Here is a 22,167-nt window from a genome sequence, read left to right on the forward strand (position 1 = left end):
AGTTTATGTTTGCATTCTTCGACGATATTCCTATTTTACAACAAGTCACTGAAGGAGCATTTGTTACATATAAGGGTGTTTGACATATTGAAGGAGCATTTCTTTATGTGGTTTTCTTGATCTTTCATTATTTTGTTGAAGGTTCATAAGGCATTCAATTGCAACTATTGCACTACCTTTGACAAACAAGATGAAGAAAGAAGCTTTCTTTTAGATAGAATTGTCAATCAGAGCTTCAAACACTTAACGAAACTACTTAACTTCATCCCCTATCTTAGTTTTCCTTTCTTTTTGAAAGAAGTTCACTATTAAATGTGATGCTAGTATGGGGGGAAAGGGAAGAAGAAGATATATTTGTTGATTTACTTTAATCACATGGTGTTATTATTAGCCAAGTTTGAAATTTACAATATGAGCCAAAAGAATATGGAAATGAATGTATATGATCAAGAGATGTTGGCAATCTTTTGTGTTTTCAAAAAGTGGCATCACTATATTTATGGTAGTCAGTTTTTAGTGAAAAGTGATCATAAGTTCTCAAGTATTTACTTTCGCAAAATCAAATTTGACTCCTAAGAAATGGATGTGGGTGGCTATATTACAAAATTATGATTTTGACATCACTTATATGAACTAGAATAAATCCAAGGAGTTGGGCATGCAAAGTACCTTACCTCCTTGATGTTGTGATGACTTTTGTCTAGAGCTCGAATCTTCCAACCATAGCATGATTTGAAGTCTTCTAAGTTCGTAGTTTCGCACTCATAGCACTTGGTGAATATACACTCTTATGTGCTTATAGTGATAAAGCACTTGCAAACCTTAGGCGGTAGAAGAGGAAAGATTGCCTACTCAATAATTAACACAAGAGTACCAAATCAGATCATTCTTGGTAATCTTTGTTTGTTTAACATCTGGGAGGGCTTAACCTAAGAAATTTGAGAAAAGTACAAGATTCACAATGTATCAAAAGCTAATAGATCAATGGGGAGGATGAATTATTATGCTTGTGGTATGAGAGGAGGAGAGGAAGGCAAAAGTCTTACTTAACTACAGCTTGTTGGCTTCAAGAAAGCTAGCTTTGTATTGGCATGCATATTTGACGGAAAAGAAAGGAGGGGATCTTTTGCTGTGGTGTAGGAATTGTGCATGGAAAGAAGAGGTGGAGACCTTTGCAATGCATTGCCAAAGTAGAGTTCAATGCCTATTGATGACTAATAATGATGATTAAGCCTATTATTATTTGACTTTTAACTAGTTGTGGCTTATTTATTGGTCATACATTTCTCCTCCTTAGTCATTGTTAGCCTACTTAGTCACTTGCAAGTCTTGTTGGAGAGAGCGAACCACCAATGCCACATCAAAATAAGTGACTCATTGTTGTATTCAACTATCCCATGTTTGGTCTATGGATTCCCTTTCTAAAACATTTTTCTAAGTTCTTTGCAATATTCTTTTGTTTCTCCTTTCTCATGGTCCCTCTTTCTTTTCTCTTGTTTTGTGTAGTTTCATACAACCATCTTCTACACTTCCATTGCTACACCTACTTTTGACATGTTGTTAGACATTTGTGTTAGATCGAGGACTACTTTTCTTTGTTGTAGGTCTACTCATTTGACTAGATTTTTCCTATTTCAATTGTCATTTTGTGATCAGTTATCTCTACACTAATGCATGTGAACTTGTGGCATATAGTTTGTGCTACTTGTAATTGTACTCTCTTTTTTATTCTCTTCTTTTCTTTATATTCTCATGCTATCCTCTCTAAATGGCACCTTCCTACTACTCTATTGAGATCAACTTCATGGCTCTAATTATCTTCGATGGAGTATTATCACGAAGGCATGGTTTGTGCACAAGGGATTATGGTACATTGTTTCAAGAGCTATTGAGCAACCCCAACCTACCACTCCTCTTCCAAATGATTGGGATCCTATCAAGCATGAGAAAGTTGTGATTACATGGGATTTAGATGATGCTCATGTATATTCCGCTCTTCTCTAATTGCATTTCTTAGAGGTTTTATTAGCGGTTACCTCATGTAAGACATCTTCAACTGTGTGAGAGAAGCTTTAGAAGTTGTACAAGGCTCCCTCAAATGTGCATGTAGTTACCCTCTATTTATAGCTCCAACAAATGAAGTTTGAGTCTCAGGATATTGTTCAATCTTTCTTACTTTTGTGTTACATAGGTACATGATAAGCTTCAGCACATGTAATTTACCCTTGTAGCCACTCAACCTATGGCAATTGTGCTCTATAAGTTCCCTTCGAAATTTGATGTAGTAGACAACTCAATGCCCATACAAACATGATTGACATCTATCAATTTCACTCATATATGCTCGAGGCTACTTGAGGATGAGGCGTCATTTTGATTAGAGGGGAGGCTTTCATCTTGGCATTGCAACCATGATGAGGCATTTACACCTTCAAAGAAGGGTGACAGGAAGAAAAATTTTGCGCGGCCCAACACTTTCACTATGGTAAGTGCATGTTCGTCCAAATGGACCATATATTGGGTTCAATGGCTTTTTTCTCTATTGATCAGTCTAACTATGAAAAGATTACTAAGTCAATGTATTGAGGGGAAGAATCTTCTATTTTGCAAATCTATTAAAAAACAAAGACTAAGCCAATAGATCGATGGATTGGATTTCTAATACCATTCAATACAATAGTTTTGGGAAAAATTGAACTTCAAAATAGCCAATATTTATGTCTCGAAAAGGTACTTCCAAGAGTCAATAATAGGAATAAAAATATTGCTTGTCTGCTTTTATGCGCTAATTCGCTAGTTTCTTGGTGCTTCTTTTTGCAGGTTTCTTCCCTTACATGGACTTCGTCGTTATTTCCTATAAGCTTTAGAGACATGTGTGCAAGGATTGTAAGGAGGTAGAGGCTCTAGGGAAGAAGAAGAAGCAACAGGATATGGATCCTATCAAAGAGTTATCCTCATCCTTCTTTGACTTTGACTCGGATCCTTCAACCGAGGGAAAGATCAAGGCATGGAGAGGGTCATCTTCTTTATAGAAGGGGGAGGGGTTGGCTATCCCTCTCTCCACTAATTTCTAGTGCTATTGATGTGGTCATTTGTCACAAGTTTCCAATGTTAGAGAGGGACTGTGAGAGGGTGGGGAGATGGGGCGAATGCACTTCATCTATACATGTATACAAGTGCAAAGGATCCAAAGAGGGACTTTCCTTTTGCTTTGGCATGTTTTGAAATCCTAAAATTGGGATTGACTTCTCGGTTCATGATGGGTTGTTCCTTGATAGAGAGCAGGATGGGCTCTAGCTAGTTCAAGCTCACATGAGGGGACACATTGACAGTTTGGTCGAAGGTAGGGAATCTATGGTCCTAACATTGTTTCACCTAGAAAATGACAAGGGTGGTGGATGCAAACGACACTGGTGATGGATGAAGTGGGTTTGAGATGATGAAGATTTTGGGTATGCTTTGAGATTAGTCTCATGCATTTCCAACTTTATTATCATCTAAGTCTAAAAGCAAGCATCTAGGAATCCTTGTTCCCTCCCCCCACTCCCCTGTTCACCCCGAGGTGGCCCAGTTGTTGGATGAGTATGATTACATTCTAGAACACCCCTCGTGAAGCAAATGAAGCTTCTTAGACTACCCAATTTGCACAAGCGACACCTCTTCATGCAAGTGAGGTTGTGAAGTCGCATTTAGAGTCATGTGTTATTTCTAATGCAAGTTCTATACAATGGCATTAGCATATATTACTATGGCTATCGGGGTGAATGCTGATAATGTAGCTCTGAATGTCTTTAACCAAGCAAATTACGATGCAAACATGAAGTTGGTTTTATTGACAAGCTATCCAACTTTGTTGTACCATTGTTTGTTGATATAAAAAACCAATGCATAAATCTCCTCATAGACATAGGATGGATTCAAACTCATGATGTTGATATCCTACATAAGCTGAGACTTATGGTATCAATCTCCTTGCCATACAGATCGTAAATTTAATGCTGAAAATGGTTATAGCAAATTCAATCGGATGATCACCCATGTGTCTCTTGCGTCTAAGAATGTCAACTTTTGCCAACCATGATAACGACCTTAGATTGCCCTTCTCACGGGGGCACACGAGAGACTTTCCAAAGGAACGAACGTTTGCACATGATTTATGAATGGTTTCGTGCCGAAAACGGTGTCGTGCCTTTATTGGCATTGGCTTCCCAAAAGAATGTTTGGATTCCGGATTCCAGAACGTTCAAAAGACCAAGTGAATATCCGTTTTTTTAAATATGTATGTAAAGATTTATCGACGGGCGAGGACGTGCCACGTGATAGGGACTTACGTATATTTCTCTTTCCAGGTGGCTATCCTGAAGGACCGTTCGTACGTAAAGTGATACGCTAGTTAGCGTGCAGCGGCCGCTATTCTGAGTCGTCTTCCTGAATCCTGCTGCCGCATCTCCGCGTAGAAGAACATCACGCAGAGAATCTCTCTCTCTCTCTCTCTCTCTCTCTCTCTCTCTCTCTCTCCCCACCATCGCCGTCACCAAGCAGCGGTGAGCGCTTACATTCTACGTCCACGAGCATCGGCCACCACCGAGACAGATCGCTTTCAGTACCACCTGCATCCTTCTCGTCATCCTCAGACGCCGCGCCGCAGCAGCAGCAGCACTACTACTACCAGTACTGCGATATGAACAACAACAACTACTACTGTAATACTCTCGATGAAATCGACATCCAGCGTGTGCTGGTGTCGATGGGGCTCCCGGCACCCCTGGCGTCGCTGCCACGCTGGGTGGCCGACATGGCCCGCCAGCATTTCCGCAGCCTGGAGCCGAGCCCGCCCTGCCCGCGATGTACTCCTCCTACCACTCATCATCATCATCATGGGCCTGCTGCGGCCGGAAGCAGCAGCAGCAGCACAACAAGGTTCCGTTATCTGAACAACCCCTCAGGCAAGTCGCTCCGCCTTCAGCCCCTCTTCCGCTGCGAAGTCTGCTCCAACACCTTCATCCTCTCCGGCTCTGGCTCTCTTCGTGGCAAGTACCGACCGCGCACCAGCAGCTGCACCACCACCGCGACCACCCTCCATGGCCAGAAGAAGATCACAGCAGCTAGTAGTACCACTACTACTAGCACCTCGTCCTCGTCAGTGAAGCGCCGCCGTAACGCCCTGCAGCAAACTGACAACATCCCACCATCTTCATCATCTGATCATCCTGACAATGGATATCATCCTGTTTGGATAACAAAACAGGAGCATGTGCAGCAGCCAGCGCCGCCCACCAGCTCTTGCAAGCGACCTCGGATACAGCAGCACATGTCCAGGCATGATGTTGACCAGCAGCAGCAGAGTAATGCAATTGTGCCTGATCGTCATTATAGTGGTACCGCTCGGCACAATCAGCTCGATCAGGCACACCTGCAACAATCATCATCAACGGCCTGGCCAGCAGCCTTCCTATCTGCAGGCCACGCCCCACGGCCTCAACGTCCCTTGTATTTTTACGAGCTGCAACAGGCCGGTATAATTCAGCAGCAGCGACAACCGCCGCCACTATGCCATGATCATCAGCTCATACAGGACTCTCCTGCTGCAGCACAGCCACCACCTTTGGAGAATACTCATTCTGACCATCAGCACCTAGTCCTGCATCAGGACACCAATGCAGATGCACTCTTCATTGATGACCTTGAGAACATTACTCTCCCGGGCAGTGTGGCAGATGTACCTCCTGATCACATGACGTTAGCTGGCATTGACCATGACTATCAATCCTCTGAACAATGGCCACAGCTAGGGATTGCTGCTGACAATCTGCCTGGCATCAATCCAAACCTCTTTGATGCAGTTATCGATGGTGATCTCATGCCTGTTAATTTTGCAGATGACGAGTATCCACGCGCTGCTGCAGATGCAATCCCTGATCACAACACAGCAGCTGGCATTCATCATGATGATCAGTACTCCGAACTATGCACCCTACAAGACACTGCTGCTGCTCAGCTGCCTAACATGGATCCCAACCTCCTGGATGCAGCCATCGATAGTGATCTCATGCCTGCTACTCTTGCAAATGATGATCCGTGTGCTCCTGCAGATATAACCAATGATCAGGAGACGTCAACTGGCATTCACGATGATCAGTGCTCCAAAAGATGGCTGCTAGATACTGCTGCTGATCAACTGCCTGACATTGATCCCAACCTCCTTGATGCAGTCACTTATAATGGTGATCTCATGCCTGTTAATGTCGCAGAAAATGATCATCATAACAACTCTGACATTCAGCCGTCTGAATCATCCTGCTTTGTGCTACTAGATGGTGGAGATGATGCTCTGGCTGCCAGTCACATCCCCACCGTCCAGCTCGACCATCACATTTATGACCTGCCTGTTGCAGATGATCTTGATCTTGATCACAACTGTGGTACTCGCTATGAATCTATATCGACATGCTGGTTATTAGGGACCGGTCAGGATGATGATCTGTGGGGTATTCCCAGCTGCTTCCAGCTCAATGATCTGCCCGATTTACTCTCACCGACTGCTACGTACTATAGCACTGCCCCAATGAATGTTGCAATGGCCTCAGCAAGCAGCGGCTGCAGCCGGATCCCAACTGTTACAATGTCTCATGATGATCATCACATGAACTGTGATGATAATCATTTCCATGACGACATTGGTATCTTTGACTTACGCCTACCCTTGATGCGAGACCACACTGTTAGCTGCAGCATCCTCCCCCAACAATTGGATGCCAGTGGCTATATCGAATCTAACCTGGGTTCAAGCGTTCTAGCATATTAATGCCTCTAACCTTAAGGGGCCAAACTTTGCAGTCCCTTCACCTGTACTGCCTTTACAAAAAAGGATAAAGAGAGCAGCTCTCTTTCAGTGATTGTAGATTGAACTCAATGGAGCTGCACATTATCAAGTGTGTGCTAGGAGCTCAAATACAAGATTCTCAAGCTACCAATTATTATCGGTCAAAGCCTAATACAACCTCAGAAGAGCAGCAGGCGGATGACGGCCATCTTATCCCTAATTCTCTGTTATTTGGGACCAGCTAATTTGTTGAGGCATTCGAAACAGTGTAGAATTCGCTTTCAAGATGATTAGAGCTTGCCCATGCAATTGTACATTGTTGGCACATTTCAGAGTTGAAAATGGTATGTAGTATGTATGCAAAAAAGCTTCAAAGAAACAGTATGATATGTAGTCTGTATGCAACAAAGCTTCAAACAGACGGCCTGTATTTCATTAATTTAATAATGCGTACAATAGAAAAAATTGGCACAGTTCCTTACAACTCCAGCAGTGAAGGGCATCTTGGTATGTCTTACATGTGAGGATTGACAAACTGCAGCAGTGAAGGGCATCTTGGTATGTCTTACATGTGAGGATTGACAAACTGCAGAATGGTGATCACATCCAGGGAAAGAATATGTCCTATTAGAGCTAGTTGTTTGTGGGCTGAGCTAACCTGTTAATGTTGGAAGAAACTATGTCAGCAATTTGGGATTTTTCTTGTGTTTTCTCCTACTAAAATCGAAGGCATAGGCTCAGACAAGGCAAGTATCAAAAACTCTAATTTAGTCCATGGTGTTAGATTAAGTGGACTGCTCTCTGATTTTGCTTTCAAATTTTTTGGCAATAGGCCCTGTAACTGCATTCACAAAGAAAACGGCTCCCCATATCTCCAGATTGGACTCAAACAGCTTACAGTTACCTATCCCTCTTGGTCTCTTGAACCTTTCCCTTCTGCAATTGCTGCAATCCCCCCTTCCTATTGTGGATCATGGACCCCCTTTTGATTTTGCCTAGTGGTCCCCCTTCCTATTGTGGATAGGTATTTTAAGTGCAGAGAATTTGACATTGTGACTGAGTTCCTCTCTGCAATCCCTTGAATACTTCAGGTCACCCATCTTCTCCTGCTACAATCCCCCTTTCTTTCCACTACTTGCTAGTCTTGTAAGTAACATGGCTACCTTCCAATTCATTCGAAGATGTCCATCGTTTAATGGAGCTGCACCATCTAATCAGCATTTTCAGATCTGAAGGAGGGTAACTATATATTTCATTACTAGCGCAAGATTTGTGGTAACACCTACAACTGATATTAATCCGAGAGCATTTCATTCATGGCATAAAACTGAATTGAACTAACACACATAATTTTAACATACCCGCTAATCTAAGCTAGCCATATAGTATGGGCTAGCTAGAGCCGATGTTAATCAAAAAGGAAGGAATCCTCCACCGCAAGTGGGTTGATCAACCTCAGACGCCGCACTGCTTCTACTGCCACTAAAATGAGATGTTCCGATCACACAAGCTCGAATTCGGGATATGTGTAAAGTATTGTGCTAGTCAATAGCCTCGGCGCCTATGAAGCCACCAACCGAGCAGCAACTGTCTCTTCTTCTTTTTGCTTCCTTCTTCTTTCTACTTCCTGGGTGGGAAGGCTCATCATGCTTGTCTGGGAGCACAAGGAACTTTAGACACTAAACTAGATGGTAAATAGACTTACATCTACCAATTGCATAAATTTTTTTCGTTAGTAACTAGGGTTTTTTAAATTGGAACTAGGTTTTTAATTTTACTAGATAGATGTGAAACTATAACTAGTAAAATAAGTGTCTATATGGTAAATCAAGGTAAATTTTTATATATCACCTAATGTAGCCATGTTTATTGGATAAAATTATGAAGCTATGGATAGATTGATAGGCTTAACCATCATCAGCCATGTAGTCAATCTCAAATTAGACAATGTCAATACACACTTGTAATGGATATGTTTGGATGCATCCAAAATGTACATGTGATGTAAGATACACTTGTGAATTTTGATAAATTTTAATTCCTACTCACATAGCACAAATAGTTTATACATCCACAAATAAACATTAAAACAAAGAAGAATCTTGTTCATTTCAACTCAATGATGGGGCTCTAAATCTTGAAATTCCCATCGAATTCCCTATGAAGTGCGGGATATACCTAGCATCCGTACAAGCGCAAATAGTTATTAAAAGTTATTTGATCCCCTTACAAACTAGGAGCATATCCATCCATTAGCAAAATAAGAAAAGTTCAAGTTGTAATAGCCTTGTTCTTAAATGATTGACATAGAACCTCTTGAGTATGTGGAAACTTGAAGAGGGGAGTTCTCAATAGATAGTCATGGCACGTGGTCTATTCACTAGGGTAGCTTTATTAAGTTCATTAAAAGCAACATTTCCTACCAATATGTGGCATATGCTCCCCCTTTAATGCATGTAGGATATTTAGGGCGGTGAATAAGGAGTAAGAGATGATGGAACACATAGCACAAACATAAAGCAATAGAAGCAAGACAATTGGATGGAGATGGATTATGCTAGCATGAACATGGAAGAGCTAGAGAAGAAAATTTGGGGTGACAAAAAATATCTCAATGAGAATTAGAAGAGAGTCGCAATAGAATTTGGGAAGCAAGTGCTATGTGTATGATTGGTATCCTTGTTGCCATGCATTTAGCAAAGCAATGCTAAGTATTCTCTATGCAACATGTATATGTATTTTAAGGGAAGGTCCCCCTTGAGGATGAGTTTGCTAGATTTTTTTGGATCACCTCTGGATCAAAGCGGTGCTCACATTGTTTTGCTTATCATGAGGTTTCTTTTGGGTCTTGATTTCATCTAAAGAAAAAAGAGATTGGGTTTTGGGCTCAGTTGTTTGGCTTAAACTAAGCCTTGTTTAGATGCTTCCATGGCATATTGATTTTATTCTTGAGGAGTCTTGCAAATTGAACACCCAATATGGGCTAGTTTTCATGGACTTCCTACTATGCTAATAAGAGGAAGAAGATCCTTGAGATACTCTAGCTTTTTTACCCTAATGGGATTGAGTTGTTGGTCAATGTCAATTTCTCCCTCTTCTTAGATACATGTTTCATATGCAAAGAAGATGGGCTTAGATACATGCTTCATATGCAAAGAAGATGGGTGCTCTGCAAAGGAATGCCCAAAAAATAATTGAGCTTTTTTACCCTAATGGGATTGAGTTGTTGGTCAATGTCAATTTCTCCCTCTTCTTAGATACATGCTTCATATGCAAAGGAGATGGGTGCTCTGCAAAGGAATGACCAAGAAGGAATTGAGCTAAGAAGAACCCAACGAGAAAATAGAGATAAGGAAGAACTTCAAAAGAAGCAAAAAGAAAAAATCTTATAGATTGAGAAGGGTTAATTCAAGGAAACAAACAAGCCTCAGAAGGAGGAACCTAAGGAACAACCTAATTATCAGTTGTGATCCTAGAGATGCCAAAGTTAAAGCAAGATGGAAACAAATAAATTCAACCACCAAATTCTTTGAAGTCTAATGGAGATAAAAAATAAAAACTTTCCCTTTAAAATTTTATTGCAAATGTTTTATTGACAAGGCTATTTTGCTATTTTGGATTATGGAGGTTCGAACAAAGATATTATGTTAATTAGTTGGCTCACAATGATCTCTTGGAATGTGAGGTGCCTAGGAAGTCCACCTAAGAAGGATGTGTTTAGTAGGAGAAAGAAATGAAAGCCCCTCTCTTTCAACACCTCCTTTTTGGAAAGGAAAGGATTCAACCTATAGTTAAAGGATGCTTGGAAACAAACCAACAATTCAATGGCTAATCCAACGTAGAACTAGCACTACAAGATATAGGCCTTATACCGACGTTAAAAGCAATGAAAATGTTCATAAAGAAATTTACCCCCGTCGTCGCAAAAAGCATCGTTATGGGTGACGTCATAGAACAATCTTTATCAGCATCGGTATCAAATGTGATGCTGATACCAACGCAAATAGCGAAGCTGATAATGAAGCTTTGCGACGCTAATAGCAACGCGCATAGTAAATTTGCGCCACTAATAGCAATGGTAATAGAAAAAAAAAATTTGTGGCAAGGCTTGCTACCGTGCTATATATAGCACTATGTGCTTTATTTGGGCCATACAAAATAGTTTTAGTAATGTGTGCAATGCTAATGTAAATAAAGGCAAAGTGTACTTAAATCATAACATTGATACATGAAATAAATACATAATCGTGTAATGAAAGCGACTGGTAAAATCATGGCAAGATATTACTACTACATAGAAAATTTTTACATAGATCACGTGACCAAAAAATAAGAGTATGTGAGCTTTAGGGATCCAAGGGCGAGCTATAGATCCTAGTCATCCGAAACTTTGTCCCACCACAAAGGAGCATCGAACGGACTTTGCAAAAAAAGAAGCAACTACACATCAGTCCACCATATAATAATGCATTTTAATTAAACTTAGTAACTAGGGATAGGAAAGATGAGCGACTTACAGGGTTGCCGCATCCATACAATCGGTCGATCAATGCAGTGAGACTGTGCCTCTCTCCATATCAAGTCTCAAGGCCGGTGGGATCACGGTTTCTAATGGAGTGCTGCAAAGAAAATAAAATACAACTTTTAGAAACGCTATTGTCAAAACAAAGGATATTGCAAAAAAATAAGCAAGTAGAACAAAAGAAAACTTACAAAGTCCTCTAGATATGTCCTATGGCCACCACTCCCAAGATGATGGCTCCGGTCTCTAGTCGTGCCCTCGCCGCCTCGCACTACTGTCTCCAACGTCTTGGAGAATCTGTACACATCTGTCCACCATAGAATAATGCATTTTAGTTAAACTTAGTAACTACGGATAGGAAAGATGAGCGACTTACAGGGCCGGGGCGTCCATACACTACAACAAAAAGGCTCCATAGACGCACTTGTAGACGCAATATTTGAACTGTGATAAAAAATGCAAGGCACATTTATTACCGCATCTACTTCTGCGTCTACAGTATCACGTCTAAAAGTGCGCTTATAGTCAAAGCTACACGCCCATGTAGACGCGCATATAGACGTGCATATTGACGCGCTACGTAAATATATAATCATATTTATAAAAAAGTGGATATATTCATATTGTGTGTCTATAGACGCGTGTATCTACGCATCTAAAAAAGCATTTACTCTGCAAGTTTTTGATGAGAATAGACGCGTATTTATCGACCTGCAATTTAGACGCGTTGATAGACGCGCAAAACAGAGGTATGAAAAAAAAAACAGAGTGCATGTGGCTTTGCAAGCCACATGCTCTCTGCGTTTTTTTCCCCCATCAACATCAAATTGTATGCTTAGAGAAAACAGAGAAAGATTATTTTGAAGATTGGATACTGAAAACAAAACAATATATGTAGAACACGAAATTTCATATATATAGATGAAATATTTTTACATTATGAGTTCTAGTGCTTGTGACCTCAAGTATGGTCATGGTCACAAGCACTAGCTGAAGTTGAATGACTAATATTTTGATGTTGTCATGAATTAGGTTTAATCATGTCATCGTCATCACCTAGTGCGGTGCATGCTGATGAGTCAACGAGCACATTCTCAAGTGAGGATGAAACATTACGTCTTCATAATCGAGATAGATGGCTACGACGAAAAATTAAATGCATGTGTGATCGTTGTCGAGGGTGTATTTTTCGAGCACGTCGAGTTGCAATGTCACACCTCAGCATGCATGGAGAATAGGACCTAGAAAAATCACCGGTATTCATTGTTTTTTTTTAACACTAACATTGCTAGTCTATGTTACTCAATATATATCAACATACATGAAAATCCCTTTTATGGTTGAGTAGGATGCGGTGCTACATCCTCAGATGCTCCCTCCCGGGCATCGAGAAGCTACAAAACGTTGACGCGAGGAGGCAGAGTCTTCAAGAAGAGTGGAGACTGACGACCATGATAGTAGCCCTCATGAAATGCCCCATCAAGTCATAGAGGATGAGATTTTGGACAACATGATACACCATCTATTATTTCAACCGGTTCAAGGAGAAGGTCACTCTACGAAGCCAGATGATCCACTATACGTACCGTCATCTACTCCGTTGTATTAAGGTTGTACGTACTCTATTCTTTGTGCATCCCTTTAGATACTTAACTTGCAAACAAGTTATGGATAGAGTAATGTCAGTTTGGATGTGTTATTGAAGTAGGTATCAATTCATTTTGGCTTATGAATCATAATATTAATTGTTCTATTTTGAAATCAAACAGAAATATATGTTGGTGGTTTTTTAACTCACTTTAAAAAATATATGTAGGTTATTATCACAAATGCTTCCAAAAGGAAACAAATTGCCAACTAAGAGCGAGCAAGCAAGACATTACTTGACATCTTTGGGAGGCCTCGATTATGTTAAGATCCATGCATGTGTCAATGATTGTGTCTTATTTCGTAGGATTCATGAGTTCGCACGAGAGTGTCCTGTTTGTGGCGAAGCAAGATACGAAGTGGAGATGAAGTCAATGGATGTGCCTCGTAAGGTTTTGTGACATTTTCCTATTGCTCCACACATAAAACTTATGTTCAAGTGTAAGTCTATTGGAAAGCTCATGTCATGGCATGCTAGTCATCGTTCAAGTGATCGAAAATGGAGGATCCCTGCAGACACACCGGCATGGCAACATATAGATAATTTGTGGCATGTTTTCAAAGAATAGCCAAGAAATTTGAGATTTGGTTTAGGTATGGATGGAATTAATCCATTTGGCATCAAAAGCACATCATACAGTGTATGGCCAGTGGTATTGGTGAACTATAATATTCCTCCATCCATGGCAATTAAAAAGGGACATGTAATGTTGTCCCTTCTGATTCCTGGAAAGCACAAGGTAAAAAATATGGACATTTACTTAGAGCCTTTGATTGAAGAGTTAGAAATGTTATGGGAAGGTATTGAGGTGCAAGATACAAGCGCATCTGCATCCTTTAGAGATTTCACATTGAAGGCCATGTTATTGTGGACCATGTATGACTTTTCTGGATACGGAGAGTGTTCAGGTGCATGTATATAACTCTATATTTGAAATTCAAGACTTGAATCAATTGCATTTTATTAATTCACTTGTTTGTTCAGGTTTAACCACATCAGGATATCATGCATGTCCTATTTGCGGTCCCTCTCTAGTTTCCTCTAGGCCAGCACGTTTAAAGAAGGTTATGTACGACAATCATCATCGATTTATTCATATTGACCATCCCAAATATGTTCTCCCTACTAATGGAATGACTCCACAATCTCTAACCATTCGAGATTGGAAGGAGAGATGGATTAATGCCGACAACCACCCTCCACTCGGCAGGAGTGCATTTCTCTCGATTGACTTTAAAGTATTTACCATGATGAATTGTTTACATAATATATTGTTTGTTTGTTAGGTTCTCTATATTTTTTTGTCTTTCGTACTAGACTGAACTCAAGATCAATCACCTGTTGGACCCGATGCACATATTCAAAAATGTTTTATCTACATTATGGGATTACTTGATAGGGGCTCATGATTCAGTCAATGTAAGGGAGGATTTACATAACATTGGTCGCATGAGATGAGCCTAGCCTAGCATTGGACCCAGAGAAAAGATTGAGCTATCCCATGCACCTTGGATGTTGTCAAAGAACAAGGAAAAAATAGTGAAGGAACAAATATGTAGCTTTCGAACACCCACCACAGGATGTATGAGATGTCTCAAGGGAGCCTTCATAAAGAAAAAGAAAAGAGGTGTGGAGCAACTATCTGGTTTGAAGTCCCACAATTGGCACAATATGATTCAAGTAAGAGTATCTCTAACCATGAATATAGTAATTAGTGGAGTAACTATGTGTAAACTTTGGGGTATAATGACTTTTTTCTCAACTAATCATTTGATCTATGAATATTGTTTACATTCAGTTCGTACTTCCTACTAGCATATCCCATTGTGTATCCAAAGATGTACATGATATCATTTACAAGATGGGAGAGCTTGTGAGGTATGTATACATTGTATTTTTTCATTATATATCTTTGAATTTCTACACAAAAATAAACAATTCTCAAATACATCCTGACAGATACGTGAGCTCGAAGGAAATTGATCCAAACACATTGCAAGATGCTCGAGTATTATCTGTTGAGGTGGTTTGTTTGGTGGAGGAAATTTTTTGACTACTCAATTACATTTACTTGTACATTTGATTGATGAGATTGCACTTTGTGGGGGAGTTCATGCAAGGTGGATGTTTTTTCTTGAGTGCTTCATGAAAACCTTGAAAGATTTTGTGAGGCAAAAAGCACGGCCTGAGGGAAGCATGACTGAGGGTTGGTTAGTGCAATCATCCCTTGTTTATATATCTGAATATCTTGCTGAAGTGGATCCCTCTCAACCACGACTATGGAAAGATGATGAAGACTTGAGGATGACCTATATAATACCTACTCCTACTAGCACAGAACCAAGCCTGTCGCAAAATTCTTCATCATCTCAGCACAGGTGCAGGTCATTAATCACAAATATCATATCGCTAATCGAGGGCCAGTTGCCAAGATTTATTTTAATCGTTAGTTTCAGCAAGCTGCTCTAATTAGTCCTGATCAAAGCATAAACAGCTCAATATCCTCCACTAGTGGCGTAACTTCCCTATCTAATTAGACATAGTCTAGCAAGGGTACCTACTAGAATATTATGAATTCCTATAGTGACAAGTAAGTTCTTGATTGAAGTAGTTCTTCTAATGAAGGAGCTACCCTTTGAATATGATTTTGATCTATTCTCTACGTTACTTCAATTATCTGGTAATTTAATGGTAACTTGCATGGTTTTTTTTTGCATTCATAGTTCTGCTTTTAATGGCTTTGACCCATGCTTGTTGACTACAGGGAAACTAGAGATGGCACTAGAGATATGACATAAGTAAGCTTTTGTTCTAAGGTATTCCAATCCTCCATCTGTAGTCTGCTTGAAGACGATTGATTTTTTTTTTTTTTGTGCAAGTTGCAATTGCTTGTGAGGGGGCAAGGTGCAGCTTGTGCTAATCATGAAGGTTGGGTGAAAGATTGAAACACAGCTGACAACTTTTGTTGCTGTGTAGGTCAAGGCCCTTCTAGAGCTTCAGGGTGGGTACAATACAATTGGCCTCTCCCAAGTAGGTTAGCAGAATCATATAATGCTGCCCTTGCTATACTTCATGTTATTTCCATCTGGGTCTATGCCTTTTAAGCATAGGTCTGATCAATAAATTGTACATGTCTTATTGCTGTCAGGATATTGCTAATCGACTGATTGTTCTCCATGCAGGGAAATGTGATGTAACGTGTCCACTTTGTATCTTCGGGACATGTCTTGGCAGTCCATCGAAAAGGATGTCTAGAAAGCTCCGCCCGGCACTCCCATGGAATGTTACGGGGTTTGCGATCTAGGGCTTTCCGCGTCTGCCATGTAGTGGAAGTATTCCGTCCGTTTTCACTTAGGATCGACCTGAATTAGGATTTTCTTTATTGGTCATTTCCTAACGGCAAATAGCTTCGGACCCAAGCGAACTACTTTACACAGAAACGCCACGTCCGAAGCGAATTCACGCTGCATTTGGTTTAAGAAGAATGGAAAACGAGAGGGATGCAAAGCTCAACCTCTCTGCCATAAGGCATAGTCCCATTCCGTTCCCCTAAAACAACGTAAATCGGGATCAATCATAACTCCCGGCCAACCGGGACCACCCATCCGTAGGACGGACCTATCGCCACATCCACCGCACTTTCCTCAGGTTGTTTTAATTATTTAATTACCTAACACATTTAGTTGAACATGTATCAATCAGCTTCTTTAATTAGCCCGTTAGGCACTGGTTCTTTCATGTAATCATATCACTTGACATAGAAAGACAATGTCAAACAAGTTTATTATTAACAGGTTATCATATTTATCTTTGAAATACAAAAAGTCCAGCTCGTAGGCCTATACACAATCCGCCCGAAGGCTATCCAGCAATCCACACGGATCACTAATCCAAGATTTTGCCCGTAGACTAGTACGCAGGCCTCGAGATCCAATCTCGAGTCACGTTAGCCTCTTGTGTAGGGCCCGGAAGGCGAGGGATTTACGGCCAGATCCCCCCTGGCACCCAAGCGTCCTCCTGCTCCAAGTAGCACTCAACGGAGAGACCTCTCGCGGTAGGTTCGATCCACTTGCCCAGTGCCGTTAACAACCCCCTTGGTTAGGGTTAGGTAGGCAGTCGGGGGTAACTGAATCTGCCTCTCCCTTCAGGCCTTCAACCTGAAGTATAGGTTTCCATTTATCTTTGAATTCATTGATCAAACAAAGCCAAACAGTGCTCTAAAATATATAGCAGCACAAACATTTCCATTGATTGTTTTTGTTGGCAAACTGCTAAGGAATGAATCCTTCCTTTCGAATACGTCCAGCACTCGATCTAGGATCTCGCGACTTGGCAAGATCCCTATATTCTGGGTTAGGGCGTACCCTACTAACCCGACTTGGTCAATACCTTAAGTTCATATGTTATACCAATTTATTGGTTTGTCCTTTGCTCCAAGAAATTATCTTTACTCAAGAAAGATACTAAATTAGGATGATTACTCATTCTCTTGCAAGATAACTTGCGTAAGGACCTACCAACCTCATTGCAAGAATTTGGCCATTCCCTTGTGATCCAATCACAAGATCATATGACTCCGCACTTGCTGCGCTAGTGTCGCGTCGAACTATGAGACTTATTCTACTCATTGAACGGAGTCACGAAACAATCTGTTCCTGATTATATTAGACTGACATTGTTAGTCCTAGGGTTCCAAGTTCCATCTTGTAAGATTCTTAGGGACAAACCCTAGTTCACTTTCCAAATATGTTTCACTGTCCCTACATTTCGGTGAAAGTGGGTAAGTATTTAGGGTATAGGAGTCTCAGTTTTAGCAATACGTAACGATTAGGTTACATATTAATTCCTAGTGAATTTCTTGGAATTTAACTCATTCTAAACGAGTACTCCGAGGTTTAGGTGTTTAGGTTTGTGCCAATTTGTTTGACTCTTGGAGATAGTTACGTTAACATTTCATAAACACATGACTCGTTGTCTACGCGCATTTTCTGCAATTTAGACGTGCGGATAGATGCGCAAAACAAAATTGGAAAAAATAACCACAGAGCATTTTCCCCCTCCTATACATCAGATTGTGCATTTGGGAAAAAGACAATGGATCTAAGAGCACGAGAATTGAAAATAAAAGTCCATGTATTCATTATAGATCAAAAGCATTTACATGGGAAGTTTAAGTGCTTGCAACCTAAAGCGTGGCCGCAAGCAGTAGACTCAAAGATGGATAATACATATACAAGAAAACAAGGCCATAGAAGAGGTATGATGCTCCTCTACGAATCTGAAGAAGAAACATCTTCGCTAGTACCACCATGGCTACTAGCGTCGCTTTCCCCCTCCTCACTATGCTCCACATCCGAGTTCGCCTACACACACAAAAGATCAAGGTTGCTTACGTAGACATGGTGGAGAAAAAGTTATAATTAGCTATACTTTTAATAGGAAAGTAAGAAAAACATACATCCTCTGGCTGTCGAATCTTCATAGCCCGATTGTATTGGTCCTTAGTGATGAGACCCTCCTCATAAAAGTGAAGCCATGTGGCTGCACGGTTATGGCCTCGATGGTAACCTACCTCTCTAGGAGTAGGTATTCTACCAACGATAGTAGTCTGCAACACAATTATGATATATACAAATAATTATGAGACATAATATATTAGAATAAATTATATAAAGAATTGAAAGAAATATAAATTTTAAAAAACTAGAAATCAAAATATACTTACAAACTTTGCCTCCCACAACTCTCTACCGCCCAATCCGTAATGCGACGATCCCATGGTTTCCATTTGGATCCGTCGCGCCTCTACGTGCTGGCGACTCTTCACTTTCTCTGTTGCTTTCTTTCTTCCACTCTATGCGGTGGCACATAGGTGGTTGGCTATAGGCTCCATGCCCCTCCTCCTACCTCCATAGTGAGTCCCTGGCACGTGTCATGAGGTGGGATCTTTTGTTGTGAAGCAAATCCCTCACTTTTGTGCGTCCCCAATCATCCGGGAATCACTGACCCTCAGGATTTGGGTACCTCCTATGGACTGCCCTCAATACCTCCTGCCACAAGTCGCTTTTCTGATTTTTAAAGTAGATGAAACAATCTTTATACGTCGCATGCACGACGCTCCTCATGTACGCCATTACATCCCTTCCTTCATCATCATGGAAGATGCCACCAGTATCTGTAACTCTATAGTACTGGCATACATGCTCCTCTACGTGATCTATTGGTGAGGGTGATTGCTCGCCACCTCCTAGGCAACCCCCACACAAGCCTCATCCTCCCCCTCGACTCTCCCTCCTCCCTCTCTGTTGACTACCCTCTGCCTCGCTGGATGCACATGCTTTTGCAGATGCACGTGCGTCGGCTGACGCTTGTGCTTTAGTCAACGCACGTACAAGTGCTACATGTGGAGTACGTGCATATGGAGTACCTACAATTAGAGTTTGGGAAGTAGTTCTAGGAAAAGACGTCAGACGCATTCCAGACATGACGCTGAACACCTCGTCTGCTGTGGGAGAGCGGCCAAGGTGTCTGGTCATCTCTCCCATGAAGTCTTCCCTACTAGGAAAACCTCCAAAAAATGCATTGACCCCCTGCCGAACGAGGCCAATGTATCATTTATGCGATTCAAATCTGGGTCATTGCTAGATGAACTAGGATACGACATCTGTAAAAAAAACACAGGAAAAAGACAAATTTGTTTGCATACAGAAAATCATATATTATCTTCATCCATACCTAAACATTTTCAAAGAGCTTTCTTTAGACATTGAGCATAAAACTTAAGTGCTAATGCTTCTCAGAAACAAGAAAACTGATAAACACAAACATGGAATTGGTCACATTCATCATTGCAAAAATATATTATTTTTTATTAGAGCTGGGAGAGCTGGTGCGTGTATGACCGTGTCTAAATTGCAGGTTAGACGCACTCTCAGATGAGTTCCTAAAGTCAACCCTCTATCCAACGCGTCTATATTCGCATCTGAGATGCAGTATAGACGCGCTGTCAGACGTATATTCCAGGTCAATGCTCTGGTGCGCGCGTGTGTCATCGCGTGTAGGCTATAGAGCACACATGCCAGCACACGCGCTCTGAGACGCATCCTCAGACGCAATGAGAGAAAACATTTCTTCGCGTCCATACCTGTGTCTACACTCAAATGTAGACATGCTGGCAGACGCGCTCAGTCGCCTTATTCTAGTTCGACGACCGCCATTTATGATTTACAAAATGCAATACATAATGGAATCAGAAATCCTAATACCCAGACAGAGTAGAGAGAGAAAGAGAGAGACAGAGAGAGAGAGAGAGAGAGAGACTCACCTTGGGTGTTTGGTGTGGCGGGTGGTGGCGCTTCTTCCTTCTCCTTCTTCCTCTCCTTGATAAGTTACCCTCCCTTGATGCTTGCTTGCTTTCTTGCTACTTCTTCTTGTTCTCCTCTCTCTTGTTCTCTCTTTCTTCCTCTCCTTGGCTTTCCTTTTTCCCTTCTTGTGTGTTTGTTCTTCCTTCTCCTTCTTCCTCTCCTTGATAAGTTACCCTCCCTTGATGCTTGCTTGCTTTCTTGCTACTTCTTCTTGTTCTCCTCTCTCTTGTTCTCTCTTTCTTCCTCTCCTTGGCTTTCCTTTTTCCCTTCTTGTGTGTTTGAAATGAAAGAAGAGGTGAGTCATGAGGACGTGAGGCATGAAGAGACTAGGTGAGGCATGAAGAGACTGCATGTCGGCTAAACTCAAGCTTTAGAATCGCAAAAAACGCAGGAAAGAAAAGGCGCAGTTTGAAAAGAAATGATTTAAGTATGGTTTGAATTTTGACGTGTGCGTCTATTTTGGCGTGTATATACGCATCTATTGTTCATGTAAACACAAGTATAGACGCGAACATAGACGCACAAATAGACGCTAATATAGACGCGTATGTAAACGCAGATATAGACGCGCATTTAGGCTTTATCATAATTTTTTGTTTTTAAGATAAGTTTTGATAGTGAATTCTTATCATAAGTTTTAATGTATTTATGATGAGTTTTGTATATTTAAAATTGAGATCTTAGAATAATTAATACGCTAGTTTGAAGTTTTTATGTAAACATATGAATGACAAATATTTTGATGTTGTCATGAGTTAGATTTAATCATGTCGTCGTCATTACCTAGTGCGGTGCATGCTGATGAGTCAAGGAACACATCCTCAAGTGAGGATAAAACATTACGTCTTCATAATCGAGATGCAGGGCTACGAGGAAAAATTAAATACATGTGTGATCGTTGTCGAGGGTGTATTTTTCGAGCACGTCGAATTGAAATGTCACACCGCAGCTTGTATGGAGAATGGGACTGAGAAAAATCACCGGTATTTATTTAATTTTTTTACCACTAAGATTGCTACTCTATATTACTCAATATATATCAACTTACATGAAACTCCTTTTTGTGGTTGAGCAGGATGCGGTGCCACATCCTCAGATGCTCCCTCTCGAGCTTCGAGAGACTGCAAAACATCGACACGAGGAGGCAGAGTCTTTAAGAAGAGTAGAGACTCACGACCATGATAGTAGCCCTCATGAAATGCCCCATCAAGTCGTAGAGGATAAGATTTTGGACAACATGGTACACCATCTATTTTCGCAACCGGTTCAGGGAGAATGTCACTCGACAAAGCCAGATGATCCACTATACGTAGCATCATCTACTCCGTTGTATGAAGGCTGTACGTACTCCGTTCTTCGTGCGTCCCTCCAGATACTTAACTTGCAAACAATTTATAGATGGACTAATGTCAATTTGGATGCGTTATTGAAGTAGCTATCAATTCAGTTTGGCTTATGAATCATAATATTAATTGTCCTATTTTGAAATCAGACATAAATATATGTTGGTGGTTTTTTAACTCACTTTTAAAAATATATGTAGGTTATTATCATAAATGCTTCCAAAAGGAAACAAATTGCCAACTAAGAGAGAGCAAGCAAGACATTACTTGACATCGCTGGCAGGCCTCGATTATGTCAAGATCCATGCATGTGTCAATAATTGTGTCTTATTTCGTGGGATTCATGAGTTCACATGAGAGTGTCCTGTTTGTGGCGAATCAAGATACAAACTGGAGATGAAGTCAATGGATGTGCCTCGTAAGGTTTTGAACATTTTCCGATTGTTCCACGTGTAAAACTTATGTTC

Source organism: Lygodium microphyllum, chromosome 8 (genome assembly GCF_053477565.2).
Source record: "Lygodium microphyllum isolate KBCC chromosome 8, Lygodium_microphyllum_v1.1.10, whole genome shotgun sequence".
Lineage (NCBI taxonomy): Eukaryota > Viridiplantae > Streptophyta > Polypodiopsida > Schizaeales > Lygodiaceae > Lygodium > Lygodium microphyllum.